Genomic DNA, 22530 nt, shown 5'->3' with positions numbered 1-22530 from the left:
AAGTGTATTGTAGCCGCCTGTGCTAACTTCCTGTCTCAGCTTCAAAGGAGAATACTGTGAGAACCCAGAGTCAGGTGACCAGATGAGGACATTCTGCCAGCCCTCTTGGAAATCATATTTTAGATATTACAAAGAGAAATCTCAGAGTATGGAGTATTCTGTTTGGGAAACCTGACTAGAAAGACCATCACCCACTGCATCTTGCCTTGCATTAGTAAGTAACTTAACTAGGGAGTAGCAAAATTCTCTTAGATTCAGTTAGGAATATAGTAAAGCTTAGTTTAGATATTGTTTCTCTTTTTTTTTGTATGAGTCTGTCCATCAATGTTGTTTTCAGTATTTTCTGTGATTTAAACTCTGTGGTTTACTGTGAATATGTATTCAGTATTTTCAAGTACTTTTATTGTTTATTATTAAATATGTTTAAAACTTTTATTGTGGTCTTTGTAGGATGTATCTAACCTTGGAGAGTGCTTATATTTATTTGGTGACACTGTGTGGGCCACTCCAGAAGGCCTAGCCATCTTCGTGAACTACTACCATTTGTATTAGTATTAATATTACACAATATAATTGAACACTCTTTGTTAAGAGCCTTATAGTACTGACTGGTAGCAGCGCATCTGCTTTATAGTCTGAACAAAGTTGGTAGAAAGGGTAGTGTGTGTGTGAGAAAATTAAATCTTTAAGAGTGTGTGTGTAAGCAGGGACAAAAAGCATTGGGTTTACAGAGAGGGTGCTGGAGGACTTGGCTTGGACACTTGGCTGAGGACCTAACCCTACAGCTGTACCAGTGGGGAGTCTTTTGGGGATCTGGAGGGAGACAGATAGAGGTATCCAGACCCCAGGCTGAGTGTGCTTCCTGTGTGTTCTAAGGGAAATTGTACTTGATGGTGAGAGGTCTGCATCTGGAAATACTGAATGTATCCATTTGTATTCTAAGTGCATGTCCCTCTGCAGTGTCAGTGGTGAGGATTCAGGCTCCTTGATTATTGGCCCAGTGTGGGGACGACACATATTGGTGCCCATCACACATTGGCAACAGTGGTGTGCATCACAGCATCTTTTCCCTCATCTGGGGAAAAAACATTGTGTAATCATATTTAATCTGTGTCCCAAGTGGCTACCCAGTCATTCAAATATGCTTATGATTCACTGATGCCACTTTCAGGGGAGCTGCAACTGGAATTGTTATGAGGAAATGTGCTTGCTCGTGTACTCAGAACCTCTTTGAGGATGTTAAATTGAAATTTTGAATTCTTCCTTCAACAGGGATGTAGTTTTTGAACTCTCTGCTGCAGAGGTCCTTAACAAATTGTGATGAGAGAGGCAAACTGAGGTAATTTCACAGATTTTTCAGCCATCTATCCTCATGTTTATCAAAGGGTTTAAGCCTACCTGTGTAACTTTTTACAAAAAGCAAACTAAGCTGACAGAAGTTGCTGCTGGTAAGCAGACTTTTAAAAAGCAATGGCAGGGAGGTTTCAAGAGAAAGAATGACCCCTTTCCAGAATAAACGATAGTCTAGCAAGCCTGGATCACTATTTTCAACCCCCCCCCCCTTACATACTGGCATGCCTTTAATCCTTTCCAAAATTCTAAACCTCAGTTGCTCTCATTACCAGCAAACAGTTTCAGAAAAATGGGTTCTGAAGTTGATTCATCAAGAATATAGATGGCACTGTGAATCTTTCCCTCCCTTCCAAAGGATTCCTCCACATCTGCCAGATCAAACTTCTCTTTTCCTTCTTGTTATTCAGCATCTACTAACACAGGGGTTTATAGACATGGTTCCTCCTTCTCAGAAAGGACAAGGGTTTTATTCTGAAATGTTGGAATGTTTCTAGTTTCAAGGAAGGAAGCTTCAGTGACAATAGTTCTGGATATTTCCTTTTCAAACCCATTTGCGATAGTTTCCAAGTTCAGAATGTTATTTCTTCACAATCTGATACCTGTTATTCTCCATGTAAGTTTTGTAATGAGTCTGTATTTAAAATATGCATATTGCCACATTCCTATAGATCCAGATTTCATTTATTTGTATTACCCTTTGGGTTATCCACTGCTTCAAGGGTGGTATTCACAAGGTATCTAGCTCCAGTGATAGCCTTCTTCAGGCTGCAAGGTGTTAATTTTCTTATTTAGATGACTAGTTTATCTTGCAAGGTCTTTTTCAAATTGTCAGGAATCTTTCACTTTGGTGAGAGACCTACACATACTGGAGTTTCAGGAAAACATTCAAAAGTCTTGCTTGACTCCTCACAGGATTGTTTTCTTGGGCATCTCCTAAATATCTCATTTCAAAGGGCTTTTCTTCCACAAGAAAAATATATTGTTATCTAGATCTATTTCTGAGGTTTTCTGTCTCAGCAAGGGCTTTTTTTCAGGATATTCGGTCTTAGTGTTTTTTTATGAGTCACATGATTCCTCTAGCAAAACTCAACATGAGAAAAATTCAGTGGTACCTAAAATCTGTAAAGCCTAGTATCAACATATGCTGGGATTCCAGATTCCAGTTGTGGGGTTTGTGAGTAGGGAGATTCTTTGGTGGAGAGACCAATTTCATCTGAATCCAGATCTCCAATTTTCCCATCCAGATCCAGCACAGTCTGTAACAACAGACTCTTCAAGCGTTGCCTGGAGAGCAGTATCTATGGGGATGAAAGTGCAGGGTCTTTGGAACAGAAAAGACATAAAAGGGATGTTGGCATTTATAAATGCTTGAAACACTGTCACCAAAATAAACCACTTTCAGGCAGGATTAGGGCCAATTTCACAAGAGGTTTGGCTTCTTCAATAGCTTTCTAGAAAGAATTGACTCTAGAAGTATTCTAGTCATCAACTTAGTCCTTTGCATATAGCTTTTACAAAGCACTACAAACTGAATTTCTCTTCAAGGTCCAGAACAGGCTTTGCTAGGACTGTTCTTCAGGGGTGTCTGCAATCTTAGTTTACCAACCTCCTCCTCTTATTCTTTCTTTTTTTGTTGTCTAAGAAATAAGTAATCTACCCATATAGCCTGGGGTACTGCAACCATAATATAAATATTGAACGTACTTTAGTTGCGTAAGTAAGCTTTCTGTAGCAGTAGATATAATAATAGATCACTGTTGCAGTATCCATCCCCATTATTTTGACTGTTTTCCTTTTGTGGTGCCAGGGTACTTTTGCAAATAGTTTATTGATGGATGTCTTACCTGGCTTTGTTCGTTCAGGGATCTTGCCACCCTTCCTAGGCCAAAAATTCTCTGAGGTAATTTGCATTCCAAAATAGTATGGTAAGTTTTTTTATTTTTTATTTATTTATTTTTTTGGAGGGGGGGTCCCATTCTGTTTCAGTCACTCTTTGTGTGTTTATCTCACATTTGAAGAATTTGGGACATTGGGTGTGTGGCAAAACATGTGACATCATAATGGTTCAGGAAACAAATTCAGCTATATGATGTCTGATGTGGTAACTTTTTTTTTTTTTTTTTTGCTTTTTCTGTGTGTGTGTGTTTGTGTGTGTGTCTTTCTCGCTATAGCTATTTGCAATCTGTTACAAGCAGAAGTCAGTCCCCTGGCCACCTTGCATACTGTTGCCACCTTTCTAGTTTTTCAGAGTGAGACATGGATTGTGTGATAAAGCATGTCACATAACAGTGGCTATGTCCTGGAATGCCACTAAAGATCCCCCCCCCCCCAGCTGAGGATCTGTAAATCAAAGAAATACTTAACTTTTGCAAAGTATTAAAACTGTTGGTTATCTTAGGACGTTAGCTTATGTGTGGCTGTCTCTCTGTCTTTCTTTCTGTGTCTCTCACACACAGTTGAATAAAGTGGCAGAGACAGTAGCCTTTCCCCTGGATACCTTGGATAGTGTTGCCACCTTTTCAGATGTTAAAAGTGAAATGTAGGGTGTATGACAAAACATGCCAAGTCGCAGTGGTGGTGGCCTAGACTATGCTGTCCAAGGCTGTCTTCCCAGCTGCGGATCACAAAGACACAGAAACAGTAAGTTTTAACTCAGCAGAAGAACTTTCTGTCATTTCAGGAAAGTAGTTCAGTTGTAAGGCATATGTTGCCACAGATGGTATATTAACCATATAAACACACACACACACACACATTATATATATATATATATATATATATATATATATATATATATATATATATATATATATATATGGTAACACATCAATTGGATGACACATCACAATGTCGACAGCAAGAAGCTCAACCACAAAAGTCGACATATGCAAAAGGTTGACAGTTGTGTGAGACTGACAGTCCCTGGGTGAGGGAATATTCCCTGGAGATTATGCAGTCTGAGAGTTAGTGTATATAATAAGCAAATTATATATTTTTTTTGGTTGCATGTGGTAATGATTTTACTCGCATATACATAGTTTCGTGTCAGCATTTCCAATACTGGCCTTTGTCAATCAACTTTGCTGCTGTCAACATTGTGGTGTGTTGATCTAGTGAGGTAGGATCATAGGAGTTTACTAGGCTATCGACCCAGAGGTAATTTCAAACCTAACCATTTAATCCCAATGTAATACCATAGATATGCTAGTCAATACCCAAGATTAAATTTAGTAATGACTGCCCATGTCCAGGAGGGTTTTGGGTGTTATCCCCAGTAAGAATTTACGGTGCCTCATCCACTCGTCCAGGTTCCTCTTGAATAATGTCATAGAGGTGCTCTGTTTTACATGAATTGGTAGCCTATGCCAAAGACACGGCAGATGCTGGGAGACAAATCTGTCCCTCCAGCATGTCCTAGTTAAGTCATAGGCCATACTTAGGTCCCTGGAATGGGTAGCTGTAGTCCTGTTTAATTTACAGATATGCAGCACGTTTATTAGGTTTGGGTTTGAGATTGCTCTGTAAGCCAGGCATAAGTCTCCCCTAAGAAGTCTGTATGATACAGTGTATAGTGACAGGGACTTTAGTCGGTGTGTGTAAAACACATGCTGGAGTCCCTTGAGCTTCTTTGTTTGAACCTCTGAGGTCTCTCCAATTGCTGCAGGTGCTTTGTATGGTACATACCGAACGGGCTGTTATACTCAATTTTGGACTGATTAGTGCAGAGTGTAGAGGGGTTATAACCTCCTTTGCCCTCGAGGAGATGCTCTTACTAATCAAGTGTGCTACATAGACAGCCTTCTTTACTACAGTAGACAGATGGTGATCGATGTTAAGGTCGCAGTCATCTTGTAATACCAGATCCCTTACCACATCATGGGTACTTAGGGTATTGTTGTTGATTTGATAGTGTGAAGGAACATTGTTTTTGCTGAAGGGAATGATGATGCATTTCTTTGCATTCAGCTTGAGACCATGACTAAGACGCCAGTCGTTGGTTTGTGTAAGACCCTCTTGGAGTATACTGACATAATTTGGGGATTCAATAATTGCACCCAGTTTGCAGTTGTCCGCAAACTTGGTCAGGCACAACCCCTTAGTTTTGGCCTGAACTTTTGATAAGTATATACCAAAATGTAGGGGGCCCAGCACTGACCCCTGTGGCACCCTGCTGGTTGATGTGGAGTCACCCACTTTGATAGTGTGTGTCTGGTTTGTGAGCCAGTTGGCAATCCATCTTACAACAAAGGGGTTTACATTCATTTTGATAAGTTTATTGGTAATACCTGAGTGTGGGATTGTGTCGAAAGCCTTTGCCAAGTCAAGGTATGCTCTGTGCACAGATTTGTCCTCATCAGTGGCCCTTGTCACATTTCTGAAGAAATCCACCAGATTTAACAGGCAGGATCTGCCCTTGACAAATCTGAATTGGGTTGGATCCAGGGTTTGGAGGTCACCTATGTCTTTATTTATGATGCAATGCCACAACCGTTGGACCCTCAAGTGACATGAGTGCATGCATGATCTGATGATACATTCTGTGGCTTTACAGATGAGGCTGGTCAGGCTTATGGGTCTGTAATTCCCCAGGTCTGTTGCTAGGCCACCATTGTGGAGGGGAATGACTGATGCTGTTCTTCATTCTGCAGGAACAAAGCCTGTGGCTAGGCTATGATTGAAAAGGCTATTAATGGTGATGCTAGTTCATGTTTTAATCTGATTATGACAGCCTGGGATGCTGTCTGGTCACACAAAGGCTGTGCTTTTTGCCTTGGACAAGGCTTTAATGACCTGTTCTTCAGATATGTATGGTGGGGGGAAATTTGGGGGAAGGTTTGTGATAAGTTTGGAGGGTATAAGGGAGTGAAATATTCGCCAAACATATCCAGTAGCAGGTTTGCTATTTATCTTAGGTCTCTGGACCATGTGGTGTGGAGGGATTGGGGTTTCTTTAGATGTAGCATTTCTAACAGAGCTGGGTCAGACATGGCTTTGTAAGTCAAGCAAAGATCGCCTCTACGTAGGCGATATGAGACAGAGAATAGCTGAAGTATTTTGAGTCTGTCCATGTAGGACATGTTTAATGCCTAGGATCCTCTTCGTGGGGTACTTCTGTGGCCTCTCCAGCTGTTGCAGTTGTTTAGTGAGGTACATGCCAAATGGGGCATTTACCGAAAGATTGGTCTAATGAGGGAAGAGTAGAGGGAGACTATGACCGCTTTCTTCTTGGATGCAAAACCCTTGGTAATGAGATGTGCCACATAGAAGGACTTTCTGACCACAATGGCAATGTGGTGGTCAAAAGAGAGGCTGCTGTCAACCTGCGTCCCCAGATCTCTTATAACACCTTCAGTGTTCAGTGGGCTCCCATCGATGTGGTAATTAGTGGGAAATTAGTTTTTACCAAAGGGGATGACGACACATTTTTTGGTATTAAGCTTAAGGCCAAGATTTCAACACATTGTTGGTCTCAGTGAGGCCTTTCTGTAGGATGTCTGCATCACTTGGGGAGTTAATAATGGCTCCCAGCTTGCAGTCATCTGTGAACTTGGTCACCCAGAGTCCCTTTGTGTTGGCCTGGACTTCTGAGAAGTAGATGCCAAACAGGAGAGGATCCAGGACCGATCCCTGTGGGACTCCACTTGTGATTTTTCGGCAGTCTGGCTTGGAGTCTACTTCTTTCACACTGTGTGTTCTATCTGTGAGCCAATTTGCAACCCACCTAGTGATATAGGAGTTGATGCCTAGTTTGGTGAGTTTATCAATATTTCCCGTGTGAGGAATAGTCCAGATCGAGGTAGGCTGTATGCACTACCTTACCTTCATCCACAGCCCTGGTGACTGACTCAAAGAAGTTAACCAGGTTGAGCAGGCATGATCTCCCTTTCACAAAGCCAAATTTTCCTATATCTTTGTTAATCAGGTCTATGATGATTCATAGGTTCATAGGTTGATACTAGGCTATCTGCGCTAGGGCATTTATAAGCATAGCCAGAGTGTGTTTGGCTTTCGCCACCCTTTTAGATTAGTAGACTGTGCCTTTGAATAGTAGGTCACAGAAGATAGCCCTTTTAAGGTTAGTTTACTGTGCCTCTGTCTAGCAGGGACACAGAAGAGATCCCAGGGGTAAACTTATGATCTCCCATCCACTCGTCAAGATTTCTCTTGAAGAGGGTCAGTGAGGAGCTCTGCCTAACTTTGGCTGGGATTGTGTTCCAGAGTGAGGGGAGCCTCTGGGATATGAATCTGTCCCTCCAGCATGTCCTGTTTATTTCTGTGCTGAGGTTTAAGTCCCTGGAGCGTGTAGCTCTAAGGGATTTTTGGATTTCCTGAGGTGGAGCATGTCCATTAATTCTGGGTTGGACATGGCTTTATACGTCAGGCACAGATCGCCTCTGAGTAGGCGGTAAGCAACTGAGTAGAGCTGGAGTTTCTTTAGCCGAACTGCATAGGGCATCTGTTTGAGTCCCTTGATCCTCTTGGTGAGGTACTTTTGGGGTCTTTCCAGTTGCTGCAGGTGTCAGGTAAGGTACATCCCAAATGGGGCATTGTATTCAATTATGGGCCTGATGAGTGATGAGTAGAGGGGCACAATGACCTCTCTTGATCTAGATGTGAAACCTTTCGTGATAAGGTGGGCTATATAGAAGGTCTTCCTAACCACTTTGGCAACTTGATTGTCAAAGGAGAGATTACTATTTACTTGGGTCCCCAAATCCCTAATTACTTCTTCCATACTTAATGGATTACCACCTATGTGGTAATTTGTGGGCACTTTGTTTTTCCCAAAGGGGATGACTATGCATTTTTTGGCATTTAGCTTTAGGCCATGGCTCTGGCACCAGTTATCCGTCTCTGTGAGACCCTTTTGGAGGATGCTTGTGTCAGCCAGAGAGTCGATTATGGCACCCAGTTTGCAGTCATCTGCGAACTTGGTCAGCCATAGTCCTCCCATGTTAGCCTGTACCTCAGAGAAATATATACCGAACAAGAGAGGTCCCAGGACTGATCCTTGTGGGACGCCACTTGTAACTGGTTTAGAGACTGACATGGCACCTGCAATTCTGACCATGTGGGTTCTATCCCTGAGCCAGTTTGCAACCCATCTTGTGACATAGGGGTTGATATTTAAGCTGGTGAGCTTATTTATGATGCCCGAGTGGGTATTGTGTTGAAGGCTTTTGCAAGGTCCAGGTAGGCTGTGTGGACTACCTTCCCTTTGTCTATGGCCCTGGTAACTGTTTCAAAGAAGTTGACCAGGTTCAAGAGGCAATATCTGCCCTTAACAAAGCCGAATTGGGTAGGATCCAGTGTCTGGAGGTTCCCAGTGTCTTTGTTTATGAGTTCCATGATGATACGCTCCATAGCTTAGCAGACAAGGCTAGTCAGGTTTATAGGGAGATAGTTTCCGGGGTCCGTTGTGGCACCACCTTTGTGGAGCGGGACCACTGTTGCTGTATGCCATTCCTTGGGTACATATCCTGTAGTAAGGCTGTGAGGGTTAAGTTCTTCTTGGAGCTCATGTAAGACGCAGCCCGGGACACCGTCTGGTCCCATTGATGCTGTGTTTTTTGCTTTGGAGAGGGCAGCTCTCACCTGTTCATCTGTGATGTCAGGGAGGCTACACTCTGTTGGGATAGACATTTGCTCTTTTGGGGGGGGGGGATGAGGGGAGAAATTTGCACTGAACCTGTCTGCCAGGATGTTGGCAATGTCTGTGGGTTCAGTGTATTTTTTGTCATTTTGCACTAACTCAGAGCATATCTGGGAGTTGCCACCCAGGTTCCTGACATAACTAAAGAAGGCCTTGTGATTATCTTTAGTGTCTTGTGCAATTTTTCTTTCGAAGCTGGCCTTAGATGATTTTATGAGGGATCGTAGTTTCTTGCTAGTACTAATCAGAGATGCCTTCCCTTTTTGGGATTTTGCTCTATCATGTAGTAGCTTCCTCCTTCTGTTGTATAGCTTATTTATGGCAGTGGTCCACCAGACAGGTCTCCCGCCTTTGGGGGAGTGAGTCTTGGTTTTATTTGGGATAGCACGATCCATGCATTCCTGTAGGTGTCCATAGAATGCGTTTGTAAAGGATTCTGCGGTTTGAGCCATATTTTCCACTGGCCCGGGGGCTTTGAAGGATACCACCTCGGTTTTGAGAAGTGTGAAGTTTGCTTTTGAGAAGTTCTTCACCGTGGTTTCCTTGGCTGGGGGTGGGAACGGGATATGGATGTCCAGTGAGATTAATTTATGGTCTGACCTTACCAATGAGGGGTATACCTCTGGTGTGGAACATAGAGTCCCCATGTTGGTGATGACCAGGTCCAATATGTTTTCCCCTCTTGTGGGGGTGGTGACCAGTTGTTCCATAGCATTTGAATTTATAAATTCTAGGAACCGTTGGGCGAGGGTGTTGGGGCTTGAGTAGTTTTCCCAGTCATTGTTTGGGTAGTTGAAGTCACTCAATATAATGGTGTTTGGAGAGAACTTCATATTCTCCAGTGTTCTCAGGAAAGCCGAGTGGGGTTCCTGAGTTTGGGAGGGTGGTCTGTAGCAGGCTACAAACTGAAAGGCAGTTTTGCCCACTGTTAGTTGCACATGGATGGTCTCCGATGCTTCTTGCAGTGCCACTAACCTGGAGGTGTGGATATCTTTGATGTATATGGATACTCCCCCTCCTTTTGTGGTTCGGTCCGAGTTTTGTGGCCGAAAAGCATGCTATGAAGTATAACCTGGTAGTGCTGGGGTGCTTTCGGGAGCCATGAACCAGGTTTCTGTTACTGCACAGATATCGATATTCTCCATACTGAGGAGAGCCTCGAGTGCATGCATTTTGAGGTTTAGACTCCTGGCATTGAGCAGCATTACCCTTAGTTTTTTTTTCATTGTGTTGTCTATGGAGGTGGGTTTGTCTTTTGAGCCTTGCCTAAAAATGGCACTATGGGGGTGGCAAGAGCCTTAGCCAGTATTCGAAAGCCCAGGGGTGACAGGTGCAAGCTGTCCCTAGCGAAGCAACATGGCTTGTCGAGCATGTCATCCCAGGCTGACAGACACTGGATCCCCTTTAAATGACACCAATACTTTAGCCAATTGTTAAAATTGATCATTTTGTCTTTATACTGTGGCATCATTTTTGGTGAGGGCAAGATGCTACTCAAAGTCAGGGTCATACTGGCCTGGGCTACATGATCAGAGAGCTCCTCTATGTCTCTTTTCATGTAGTCCAGGGAGGTACGTCTCAGGTCATTCACACCAGCATGGACAATGACAGAGTCATACTTGTACTTGCTTTGGAGTGACCTGAGTGCATGCGTTATGTGGCGGATCCTGGCACCCAACAGGCATCTTACAGTGACCTTCTCCTTGTTCAGTCTGGTGAGTGGGACGTCAGTGTGTCTGAAAATGAGTCACCTATTACAAGTGTATTAGGTGTGTTGTTTAGCCTTAAGGGCTGTGACTGTGTGGCACACTGACTTTGTGAACTATGTGATACGTGGGTATTGTTGTGGGGTAGGGTTTGCTTGGATGTCTGCTTTGGAGGTCTCTGCTGCTTAGGCAGATTTTTATTTAGAGCCTTCAAGTATGTTTTTGTGTGTTTATGTGTTTGGTTTGCTGATGTGGTAGGTCTCTGTGAGACTGGAATTGTGGTGTGTGTGGTTCCCTTCTCCTCCTGACTGACTGAGCCAGTACTGGGTTGAGAGAGATCAGCCTCCAGTTTGGCTGTATAGTTGCATCTCTCACATATATTTGAGCTTGTAGGGAAGAGGAGAGGGTGGTCTGTGTACATAAGGCAATTGTAACATTGCCTCAAGATTCCCAGATTCACCAGCTGGACTGGAGAGTAAACCCAAAACTGACTTTTGGACATGCCAGAATAGTATAAGGAACTACTTTTTGACTGCTCAGAAAGGACCAATAGGGAGCCAAGTACTTAAAAGGAGTATAAGAGGTTGTAGTGCTTTAGTTTATTAGTGTTAGTTATAAGATTACTTATAACAGCAAGTGCAGGGCTTTAGGATGAAAATAGAGTGCTTACTTTGAGATTTAGATCAGTTCTAAGGGAAAAAGAGAAGAGCAGACTTTGTGGAGCCGGGAATAGTTTAACCCTGATTAAGCAGCGCTGCCCAATGCTGCGCTATGTGCAAAATCATGCAAAACCACGCAAATGCGGGTTTTAAAGCAGGGAAACTGAAAGAGATCGGAATTGACCCAAAACGGCCAATAAGCTACTAGTTTCAGGGCTGAGACCGCTCCTCCAGGGACAGATAGGCTGCTCAAAGCTCCCCACTCTCACTGGTGAACAGAGAAGCTTCCTCCTATCCAAGTAAGGATATGGGCAACACAGGAAACTATACCACAGTCTGGAATTCAGCAAAGCCCGAAATCTGGACTAATCTACTTCAGCAAAGGCGGGAAAAGAGAATTTTTTTTGTTTTTTTTCAGAGAACAGCAGAAAAACGCACAGAAAACACTGTAAATGCTATAAACAGGCTAGCACACTTTAGTGTGTAGCCTACAACAGTTATACAATACAAAAATGACTTAAAATAATAAAAAACAAGTGCAAAAACTGTAAAATACAGAAAGGCAATGCAATTTAAACTTTTAAAAGCACAGAGCAGTTTGAAACTCGCTTTTTAGGTGGGAAAAGACAGCCAGAGCAAAAAAAAAACAGAAAAAAATAGTTAAATCAGGAAAAGTCTCTCTTGGGTCTCTCTGTTGCCTGTATCACTCTGCAGGACACCACGAGGAGCTGTGCTGAGTTGTATACTGGCGCAAAACCATGCAAATGTGGGTTTTAAAGCAGGGAAACTGAAAGAGATAGGAATTGACCCAAAACGGCCAATAAGCTACTAGTTTCTGGGCTGAGATCACTCCTCCAGGGACAGATAGGCTGCTCATAGCTCCCCACTCTCACTGGTGAACGGAGAAGTTTCCTCCTATCCAAGTTAGGATATGGGCATCACAGGAAACTATACCACAGTTCGGAATTCAGCAAAGCCTGAAATCCGGACTAATCTAGTTCAGCAAAGGTGGGAAAAGAGAATATTTTTTTGTTTTTTTTTTCTTTTTTTTCAGAGAACAGCAGAAAAACACACAGAAAACACTGTAAATGCTATAATAAGGCTAGCGCACTTCAGTGTGTAACCTACAACAGTTATGCAATACAAAAACTGATGATGCACTCCTTAGCTTTACATATCAGACTCATCAGGCTAATGGGGCAATAATTCCCAGGGTCTGTAGTTGCTCCCCCTTTATGGAGAGGGATGACTACAGCAGTGCACCATTCGGTAGAGACAGATGAAGTGCCAGTTCACTTTGTAGTTCATGTAGAATACAGCCAGGAATATTATCGGGTCCCATGGATGCTGTATTCGTGGCCTTGGACAATGTAGTTTTAACCTGTGCTGCAGATATGCTGGGTGCCTGGCATTCTTCAAGTATTGTGATTGGTCCTTTGGGGAGGGGGGAGAGAGGAGTAAAGTTGGCACTGAATCAGCCAGTATGTTGACAATATCTGTTGGCTCAGTATAGGAGGTAGCATTGTGCAGTAACTCAGAGCAAATCTGGATATTGCCGTGGAGGTTCTTGATATAACTATAGAAGGCCTTGTGATTTTTTTGTGTCTGACGCAATTCTGCCTTCATAGGTGGCTTTAGAGGATTTGATGAGGGATCTCAACTTTTTGTTGAGGCTAATATGGGAGTTTTTCCAGTTTTGGGACTGCATCTTTTTTCTGCAACAGTTTCTTCCTTCTGTTGTAGAGTTTAATAATGGCAGGGGACCACCAGATTGGCTTCCTTTTTTTTGAGGAGAGCGTCTTGGTTCTGTTGGGTATGGCTAGTTCCATGCATTTATGTACATGTTCGTACAGTGCATTGGTGTATGATTCGGCAGTCATGCAGCTATTTTCCATTGGCATGGGTGCAATAAAGTTAGCCATCTCTGTTTTTAGGAGCCCAAAGTCAGCTTTGAAGAAGTTTTTCGAGGTGGTTACCTTTGCTGGAGGTGTGGGTGAGATATGGATTTCCATAGTGATTAGTTTATGGTCAGATCTGACCAGGGAGAGATTGACTACTGGTGTAGAGGAACAGTAATAACCAGGTCAAGGATGTTGCTTCCTCTAGTGGGGGTCAGAATGAACTAGTCCTGGGCAATGGAAATGATGAATTCCAGGAAGCGTTGGGCCAGTGTATTGGTGCTTGAGTAGTTCTCCCAGTTGATGGAGGGGTACTTCAAGTCTTCTAGTATGAGAGTGTTGGGTTGGACCTTGATAGATTCCAGGGTGCTTAGGAATGTGGAGTGAGAGTCTAGGGACATGGTTGGGGACCTATAGCAGGCTATGACCTGGATCGCCATCTTACCCAATGTTAGTCGTACCTGAAGTGGGCTGCTAGTCTGGAGATGTGCATATCCTTTATGAATATGGAGATACCACAGCCTTTGGAGCTACAGTCCATGTTTTGGGACTGAAAGGTGTGGAATGAGTTATAGCCTGGTAGCACAGGGGTGCTTTCTGCTGCTTTAAACCTGGTCTCTGTTACAGCACAAATGTTGATATTTTCCATTTTGAGGAGTGCTTCGAGCGAGTGCATCTTGAGATTTAGACATCTAGCATTGAGCAGCATGACCCTCTGATTGCATTTATTTATAGATGTTAAGGTGGTAATTTGGTCTTTGGAACACTGCCTAAATAGACACTATAGGGGTGGCAAGAGCCTTAGCCAGTACCCGAAAACCCAGGGGCGACAGATGCAGGCCATCTCTGACAAAGCATCGAGGTCTGTCAGTCATGTCGTCCCAAACAGACAGATACTGGAGGAGTTTAGGACCCCTGAGGTTCCAGTCATCTGCAAACTTAATCAGCCACAGCCCCTTGATATCAAAGAAATAAGTACCAAAGAGAAGTGGTCCTACAACCAATCCTTGAAGGACATAGCTGGCAACAACTCTTTTGAATGAAAGCACATCACCAACACTAATAGATTGGGATCTATTGGTAATCTACTTTGCAATCCAGTGGGCAGCATAATGGTTACATTTAGTTTTATTAGCTTATCAATAATGCCAGAATGTGAAATTGTATTATTTATTTATTTGACATTTGTTGACCGGATTAGTCCAGCTGGGACAGAGGCCTTTTTCATTGGAGACCCGGGGAGAAAAGCTCCACGGTAAATACATACAATAAAGTAAACTTTGTGTACAGATTAATAAGCCAAGAAGCATACATACCTTTACTAGGTAGGTAGTATGAATCAATCTGCCTATGTCTAATGCAACACTGACATTTACAAAGAAGTCCACCAAGTTCAAGAGACAAGATCAGACATTAACAAACCCAAGCTGGCCTCAGTCAAGTGCTTGTAGACTGCTAATATCCTTGTTTAACAAGTTCTATAATGATGTGTTCCACTACTTTACAGATAAGGCTGGTGAGGTTTGTAGGTCATAGTTCCCCCCTTGTGGAGTAGGATGACTATAGCATTTCTCCATACCTTTGGTACAAATCTAGTGGAGAGGCTAAGATTAAATAATGTTAATAGTGAGTCTGCGAGACATTTGAGTGCTCCTTACAAGGATGCAACCTGACACATTATCTGGACCTTTGGAGCTAGTGCTTTTGTCCTTGGAGAGGGTACTCAGAACTTGCTCCGTAGAGATCATGGGCATACGAATTTATTGTGGAACATTAATGAAATGGAGGAGTGAAGCTGGAGCTAAATTTGTCAGCTAGTATGTTGGCTATATCCACAGGTGAAGAGTATGTCTTGCTGTCATGTATTAGCTCCATGGGCTACTGGGCATTAGTTCTACGGTTTCTGACATAGTTGAGGAAGGCTTTGTGGATGTTCATGTTGCTCATTGCTGCTGCAGCTTAAGCTATATAAGTTATATCCTACATAGGATATAACAGCCAGCCAGCCAGTGTTCAAAGCTTCAGGACATTAGTTTGCTTGAGCTGAGCTTACTAAAATGCAGATTTGGAATTCAAGCCCTTTAGAGATTTCCCGCCATGGAAGAGAGCACTTCCTTTATGGACTTTCAAGAGCTGACTTTCAGCTTGTGCTGTTGTATTGTTGGGGAGATAAGTTCCCTTTGGGGAAAAACCTTCCATATATTATTTTTGTTGTTTTAACTTACTTTCCTCTTTAGGGAAGTATATTTTAAACTAGGAATATGTGTTTTTATTGACTGTCATCAGCTTTACTGTACTTTTAAATGCAAGCACACTTTTATTTCTGATAGTTTAAAAGTTTGTTTAAACTCTAAAACATTTTTTTTCTGTGGAGAAAATGTTTAAATTACTTTTTGTGGCTGATAAAGTATATTAAGGTGCTTTTTAGTGTGTTTTAACTGGAATAGTTACTTTTAAAATGTCAATTTTACCGGCTTGTGTTGCTTTGTTTCTGAAGAAAAGAAGCATCATGTTCGGCTTAACAATGGAAGAAGCTACTAGTCTCATGGCCAATCCTTCTTTCAGACACAAAAAGAAAAAGTTAACTAAACAGCCTTTGCCATCACAGCAGGCTAACAGTTTGCCTCAGCTGCACGAGTGACTCCGCTGTGGCCAAAAAATAGTTCCTAAGACTATTCATCTTTTTCCCTGGATCCCTATGGTGTTGTCCATACAGCTACTATGTACTAGGGATTAGCCACATCCTCTATGGCTGTTGGGGTCCCCCTCAGTCAGCAAGGGGGCCCACTTGTCGATCTTGTGAGAAGGGGTAGGGAAGGTGCCCTTGCTTAGCCAGAATATTGTGCCCATTCTTGGGGAAGCTGTTGTTGCCATTAATAATCATATTTGCCCTAATTTTCCTGTCAAAAGAAACAGAAAACTAATCATTTATCATTAAGTCTGGCTCAGAGTTTTGTATCGACTATTGACCCTTCTTACAAATGGTTTCTGGGATAGAATAAGGGATTCCACTTTTCCTAAACAGATTCAAGAAATTGAATCTGGAGAAGAATTTGATGGAATAGATGCAGGTCATTCTCCTCAGACTTCTGATTCAGACTCAGATGAGAACATGTCATCTGAATCTCCCTCTCAGAGATTCCCTTTCTCTGAGACTATTTCTAGAATGTGCTAGTGTTATCAGTGCGGGAACACAGGTTTCTCATTCCCTCAGAAAATACTATGAGCTGTTACAACTGGAATTCCCAGAACCTTCTCCCATATCCCGATGCTGTCAGCAATGGAGGATGTATTTGTCACAGCCTGTGGTTCCCCCTGACAGCCAGCCTGCTGCACCTAAGTAAGCAGATAAAATTTAAAAAGTTCAGCAGTCTTTCACATTTTTATACACTCATCCCAGACCTGATCCAGCAGCTATTGCTTAAGTTAGTCCAGCTGCTGCCAAATATTTTCTTAATTTTAATCCTTACCCTAATGACAAGGATAGTAAAATGGGTCTCTATTATTTTAGTGAACTCTGTTTAGTCGAACGTCATTACGCGAAATGGCAAAATACTGAAAGCACGGAACAGCGATTTTTTTTCCTAGGGAAAAAAATCAGTGGGCCATTTTTGGGACTTTGCCATTTCCTCCACTGTTGTGCTATCTCGGAATTGGTATATTTAAGTAGGGGGTGTGGGGGCGAAGCCCCCCACTTTATTTTGTGTGTTCATTTTTTTTTTTGTATAGATCAGCGATTTTTTCCCTGAGAAAAAAATTGCTGATCCGTGTGTTCAACATTTTGGGTTTTTGGGGATTGTGGGTTGATTATATAGCATTCGAAATTCATTGCGTTCGCTTATATAGTATAGAGCTGGTAAAACATTTGAGACATTTGGAGAAAAGTTGTATGCTCTGCAGCTTTAATTTTTAGAATTTTGAATTGTCAGGCTCATATGTTTTTTATCTGAAGTTCCCTCCTGGGAGGAAAAATCTGCTTTGGGTGGTTTAGTTTCTTCTGTTTCTCAGGCCATTACTCTTTGTTTGAAGTTTGTATATGACTCTGTAGATATTACATCCAGGGTTGTTGCCACTGGTACTGCGTAGAGGAGGTCTGCCTGGCTGCATTTTCAGAACCTCTCAGATGATGTAAGAAATTAGATTTTAAATTTTCCTTTAGATAAATTTAGTTTTTGGATACTCTGCTGCAGAGACTATAAAAATGTGACAAGAGAGATAAACCGATGCAGGGAATCTCTCAGATTTTTCAGCCTTCCTTCTACAAATTTTACAAGGGATTTTCTGATCCCTCATCCAGTTTTGGCAATAAACAAAATAAACAGGTTTAGCAAAATTTTGTTAAGCAGACATTTACAAAACAGTGGCAGGGATGTTCCAAATAGCAAGCTTTACCCCACCTCCAAACAAAGTACAGTCAAATAAGGCAAAATGACTATATAACATGACCCCCCCCCACCTTGGCACCCCCTCATCTCCTCCAGAAAGTCTGTATCTACATTTCTGTCCGTGGCAACACTTTTTTTAGGGAGATGGGTTCTGAGGCTGATTCAGCAAGGTTACAAATGGTAATGAGAATAAATTTCTCCATTTCAGGGAATTGTGCCACATCCATCAGACCAATCCCCTGTGTTCCCTCCTGTCCTGCAGCACATGGTGTCTTTGGGGATAATAGAACCAGTTCCTCCTTTCCAGTTGAGAAAATGTTTTATTCAAGAATGTTTTTGGTGCCAAAGAAAGAAAATACCTGGACCTTTCTTTCCTAAACTAGAATGTGATAATGCCCAAGTTTAAAATGCTTTCTCTTCACAGCCTGTTAACCCCTTCTTCTCATTTGAATTTTTTGGTAACCTTAGATAATAAAATTGCTTATCATCACACTCTTTTTTGATCCAGACTTCAGGGATTTCTTAAGGTTGTATGTGCCTAGATCACATTATCAATTCTCTGCCTTAACCTCTGGGCTATCCACTTCTCCAAGTGTGTTCACAAAGTGTCTTGCTCCTGTCATAGCCCATTTCATGCTATAGGGTATCCACATTTTTCCATATTAAGATGACTTGCTTATCTTTGCAGACTTTCAAACTGTCGGAAATTTCTTACTTGGTTGAGAAACATCTTGCGTAGTCTGGGAGTCCAAGAGAACATTCTAAAGTCTTTTTTGACTCCTTCACACAGGATTGTGTTCCTTAAGTGTCTCATAGACACCTCAGTACAAACAGCTTTTCATCCACAGGAAAAATGAATCTTTATTTGGATCTATTTCAGGGGGTTTCCACTCAGACTTCAGTCATTGCGAAGGAATACCTCAGGATTCTGGGTTTCATTGCATCTGTGATTCTCGTGATACCTCTGGCAAGACTCCACATGAGAAAGATAAAATGGTATCTGAAATCTCTCTGGTCCCAGCACCAGCCCCTATTATCTTTTCAGATTTCAGTTCTGATATTTATGAGAAGAGAAATCATTTGGTGGAGACATCAAGTATCCCTCAATCCAGGTTTCCTATTCTTCCCTCCTCCTCTAAAGCAGCCAGTCACCACAGATACATTGGACTTTGGGAGCAGTTTCAGGAAGGATAAAAGTGCAAGGGTGTGGGACACCAAGGACAGATGGAAGCACATAAATATCTACTGTAGGAGATGCTTGCCCTATTCAAGGCACTCAACTCTGTAAACAATCTTTGGCCTCCAGAAACTCTTCCAATTGGTTTCAGACAATACACGGTCACATGGTGCATCAACAAGCAAGGCAGAACCAGGTTGTACCCCTTTTTTAGACTAGCAATGTTAGCTTGGGATATAGCTTCACAGCACAGTCTCTGTCTACGGACATCCTATATTCTATCATAGCAAACTGTATGCAGACAAGCTGAGTAGGACTAGGGCAGACCCTCATGAATGGAAACTAGATCAGGGGGTCTTGCAAGATTTGATCCATCTGTGAGGAGTTCTGCAAGTAGACCTTTTTGCCTCCTGTTTGTACAATTGTCCATCAAGATCCTCTTTCAGGACTCCATGCAAGAAGGCCCAGAAGACAGATGACTCTTCTTTTCTTTGGACAGGAATATTTCTATATGCTGTTCCACCCTTTCCACTAATATCCAGGGTACTTCTGAAGATTCAGAAGGAATCCCCCAAAATAACTGTGGTGACTGCCTTCTGGCCTAGACAACTGTAGCTCTCCCTTCTTTCAGAAATGGCCATGGGCAATTACCACAAGCTTCCTCACAGACTGGATCTGCTCACACAAGAATAGGGGTGATTGTTACACTCTGACATCAAACATTTTCAGCTGACTGCTTGGATGATAAGGTCTTAATTCCTTTTAAGCAACTGTTTACTGAGGATGTGCAGCAAGTACTAATGGAGGCAAGAAAGCCTGCTACTAGAAAATTATATATTAGCAAATGGAAAAGGTTTTCTAGTTGGTGACAACAACATAACCAACACCCATAGAGCTGGTTGTTACCTGGTTTTACAATATTTGTGTGAGATGAAATCCTATGGGCTTTCCTCTGTCAGCCATTTCAGCATGTCTGCCCATTGATCCTCCTCCTTCAAGGCAGCTTCATGCCAAAATGTTCTTGAAACAGGTTTTGCATAAGAGGCCATCAAGTATACCGGTAGCCCCTCATTGGGATCTTAATTTTGTGTTAGAGAAGCTAACACTCCATTTGAACCAGCTAATCTGGCTGACTTGAGGGTCTTAACATGGACAACAGTTTCACTGATTACTCTGACCCCTACCAGAAAGGTATCTGAATTGCAAGCTATTATGGTGAGTCAACTCTACCTCATTTTCCATATGGATACGTTTTCTTTGAGAACTAATTCTTTTATGCCTAAAGTGGTATACAAGTTTATTTTAAGCCAAACTATACATCTCCCATTTTCTTTACTAAATCTAAAACTGAGGGATAAAGGAGGCTCCATACCTTGGATGTCCACAGACAGTTCAGGTACTGTCTTGACAGAACCGTATCTCTCATATCTTCAGATCAACTGTTCATTTCTTGTGAAGGTTAGAAGAAGGGACAACCTGTGTCAAAACAGACAATTTCCAAATGGTTCTCTAAGGCTATTACCTTTTGCTATATTCACCATAACAAATCTATTCCAGGTAGGGTCAACACCCTCTCTACCATGGCCTTGGCTTTATCTATTGCTTTTGGAAAGGGTAATATTCTAGATATGTTCTAGAAGCTGCTACTTGATCCTCTGTACATACTTTAACAAAACACTATAAACTTGATTCCTTCTCTGGGTCCAGATCAAGCTTTGCTAGGATCATTCTCCAGGGGTTCCTTGACTTTTCTTCCACCTTCCAAATGTAGTTAGCTAGGGTAAACTACCCATAAAACTAAGGCCACTGCAACAGTGATCAATATAATGAACATAGTACAGTTGTGTAAATCGAACTTACCATAACAGTAGATGTTCAAATCGTCACTGCTGCAGTAGCTGCTCCCTTTTTCCATCTATTTTTATGCCAGAGTGTGGACATTTATGTTTTGATTTTCCTAGCTTAGTCCTTTCAGGGCTCAGCCTCCCTCTTTCTACTGACAGGAAAGCTCTGAAGGGTGTTACACCCAAACTTGTCTTTTAGTCAGCTCAGTTTGAGCTGCTTAACAGTTTGGGTGTGTGGAAGGTACCCTGAAGCTTTGGAAGCTGGCCGGGTGTTATATCTTTGGCAGGATATAACCAATATAGCTTAAGCTACTGTAGGAGTTATCATTCTAACATCTACTGTTATGGTAGGTTCAACTAACATAACTACTTTCTCCTTTATTTTTGGGTTCAGAGAAGAACACAATGAGATGGATAATTTGGTTTAAAGTAAACTCATTTACCACTTTAGGCATAAATAAAAGATTAGTTCTCAAAGAAACCCTGTCTCTGTGGAAAATGAGAAAAGGTTAACCCATCACAAGAGCTTGCAACCCCAATACTCTTCTTGCAGAGGTCAGGGCAATCAGAAAAACTATTTTTCATGTTAAGAACCTCAGTAAGCCAGATGAGCTGGTTCAAATGGGGCAAGTGTAAGATTTTATGTTTTCCTTATGTCGGCTTCATTCTTGATGGTTGGGTTCAGAACCAAGCATCGGTTCTGACTCGGCCACATAAGTTCGAGAGCTTTCACTAGCTCGAGGCTGCACCCTACCCCAAGATGGCTAGCGACAGTTACCCAGACCTCGTTTGCCGCTTGCTGCTTCGGGATTGCTTTTTGCTGGCTCAGGCTAAGTCTGTTTTATTTTATAATTCTTTGGTGATATTTCATGTCACACCTTTGATATTGTTAAGTTATTTAAAGAAGCCTACTTTCTTTTAGTGATTTGAGTGTGCTGTTGGTTTTTTTTGCTGCTGTTTGCTGTTTCTGTGTGGGCTGTTGTCTTTTCTTAGGCCTTTCTTTACTATCCTGTCTATAATTAGTTTTTTCTCCTTAGAAAAATCTCTTTGAGTTAGAGGATTCTTTTTGTCGCCTTTTATTTAGCCCATTTTTTTATTAGAGGGCTCCCTTCCCATGCCCCTTTTACTCCCTAAATTTTGAAGGTTTTGCCGTTTTAGTTAGAGACATCTCCTTGGGTCAGAGGAGATCGTTGTTTAACTTAAAGACCTCTCCTCTAGCCCTTTTCTTCTTTCTCTATAAGAGTTTAAAAAAAGATCTTTTCCATCTCCTCTGTTGTTGTGTTTGTTGGTGTTTGCTGTACTGTATAAGGATTGTGTCCTTTATATCTCTTAGCATTGTTGGCTATAGTTGTGTCTAATTTTCAACATGTCTAAGGAACCTACTAAAGAGACAAAACAGTCTGGATTCAAAAAGTGTGACTCGTGCACACAAAAAATGTTGTTGACAGATGGGCACACTAGTTATGTTTATTGTTTAGGGGCTGTTCACCTGCAGGATTCCTGTTCCATATGCCATGGCTTTAGCTCTAGGGTCCTGCAGGAGCAGAAAAACAAACTGATTCTCAGATGCTTGTTGAAGGGACCTTTTGAGATGGTCGTCAAAGGGAATCAGGCCTCAAAATCTTTGGATAAGTCCTCTACCAAATTAGCATCTTTGGTTCCAGTTTCTGAGCCAACAAAGAGACCAGAAAAACAAGTAGCTTCGGATCCAAAGTCTATCACATCTGAGAAATCTAAGTCTCCCTCGGTTCCACCTGTGTTATCAGAACTGATTCAGAGACAAAAAAGGAGCCAGTCACCATCCTTGGAGCCAATTTGTTCGGTGCCACAGTCACTCCTTCTACAGTCGGTGAC

The sequence above is a fragment of the Protopterus annectens genome, chromosome 3.part1, assembly GCF_019279795.1.
Source record: "Protopterus annectens isolate FY-2018-M chromosome 3.part1, PAN1.0, whole genome shotgun sequence".
NCBI lineage: Eukaryota > Metazoa > Chordata > Ceratodontiformes > Protopteridae > Protopterus > Protopterus annectens.
Note: the sequence above shows the minus strand (reverse complement) of the source record.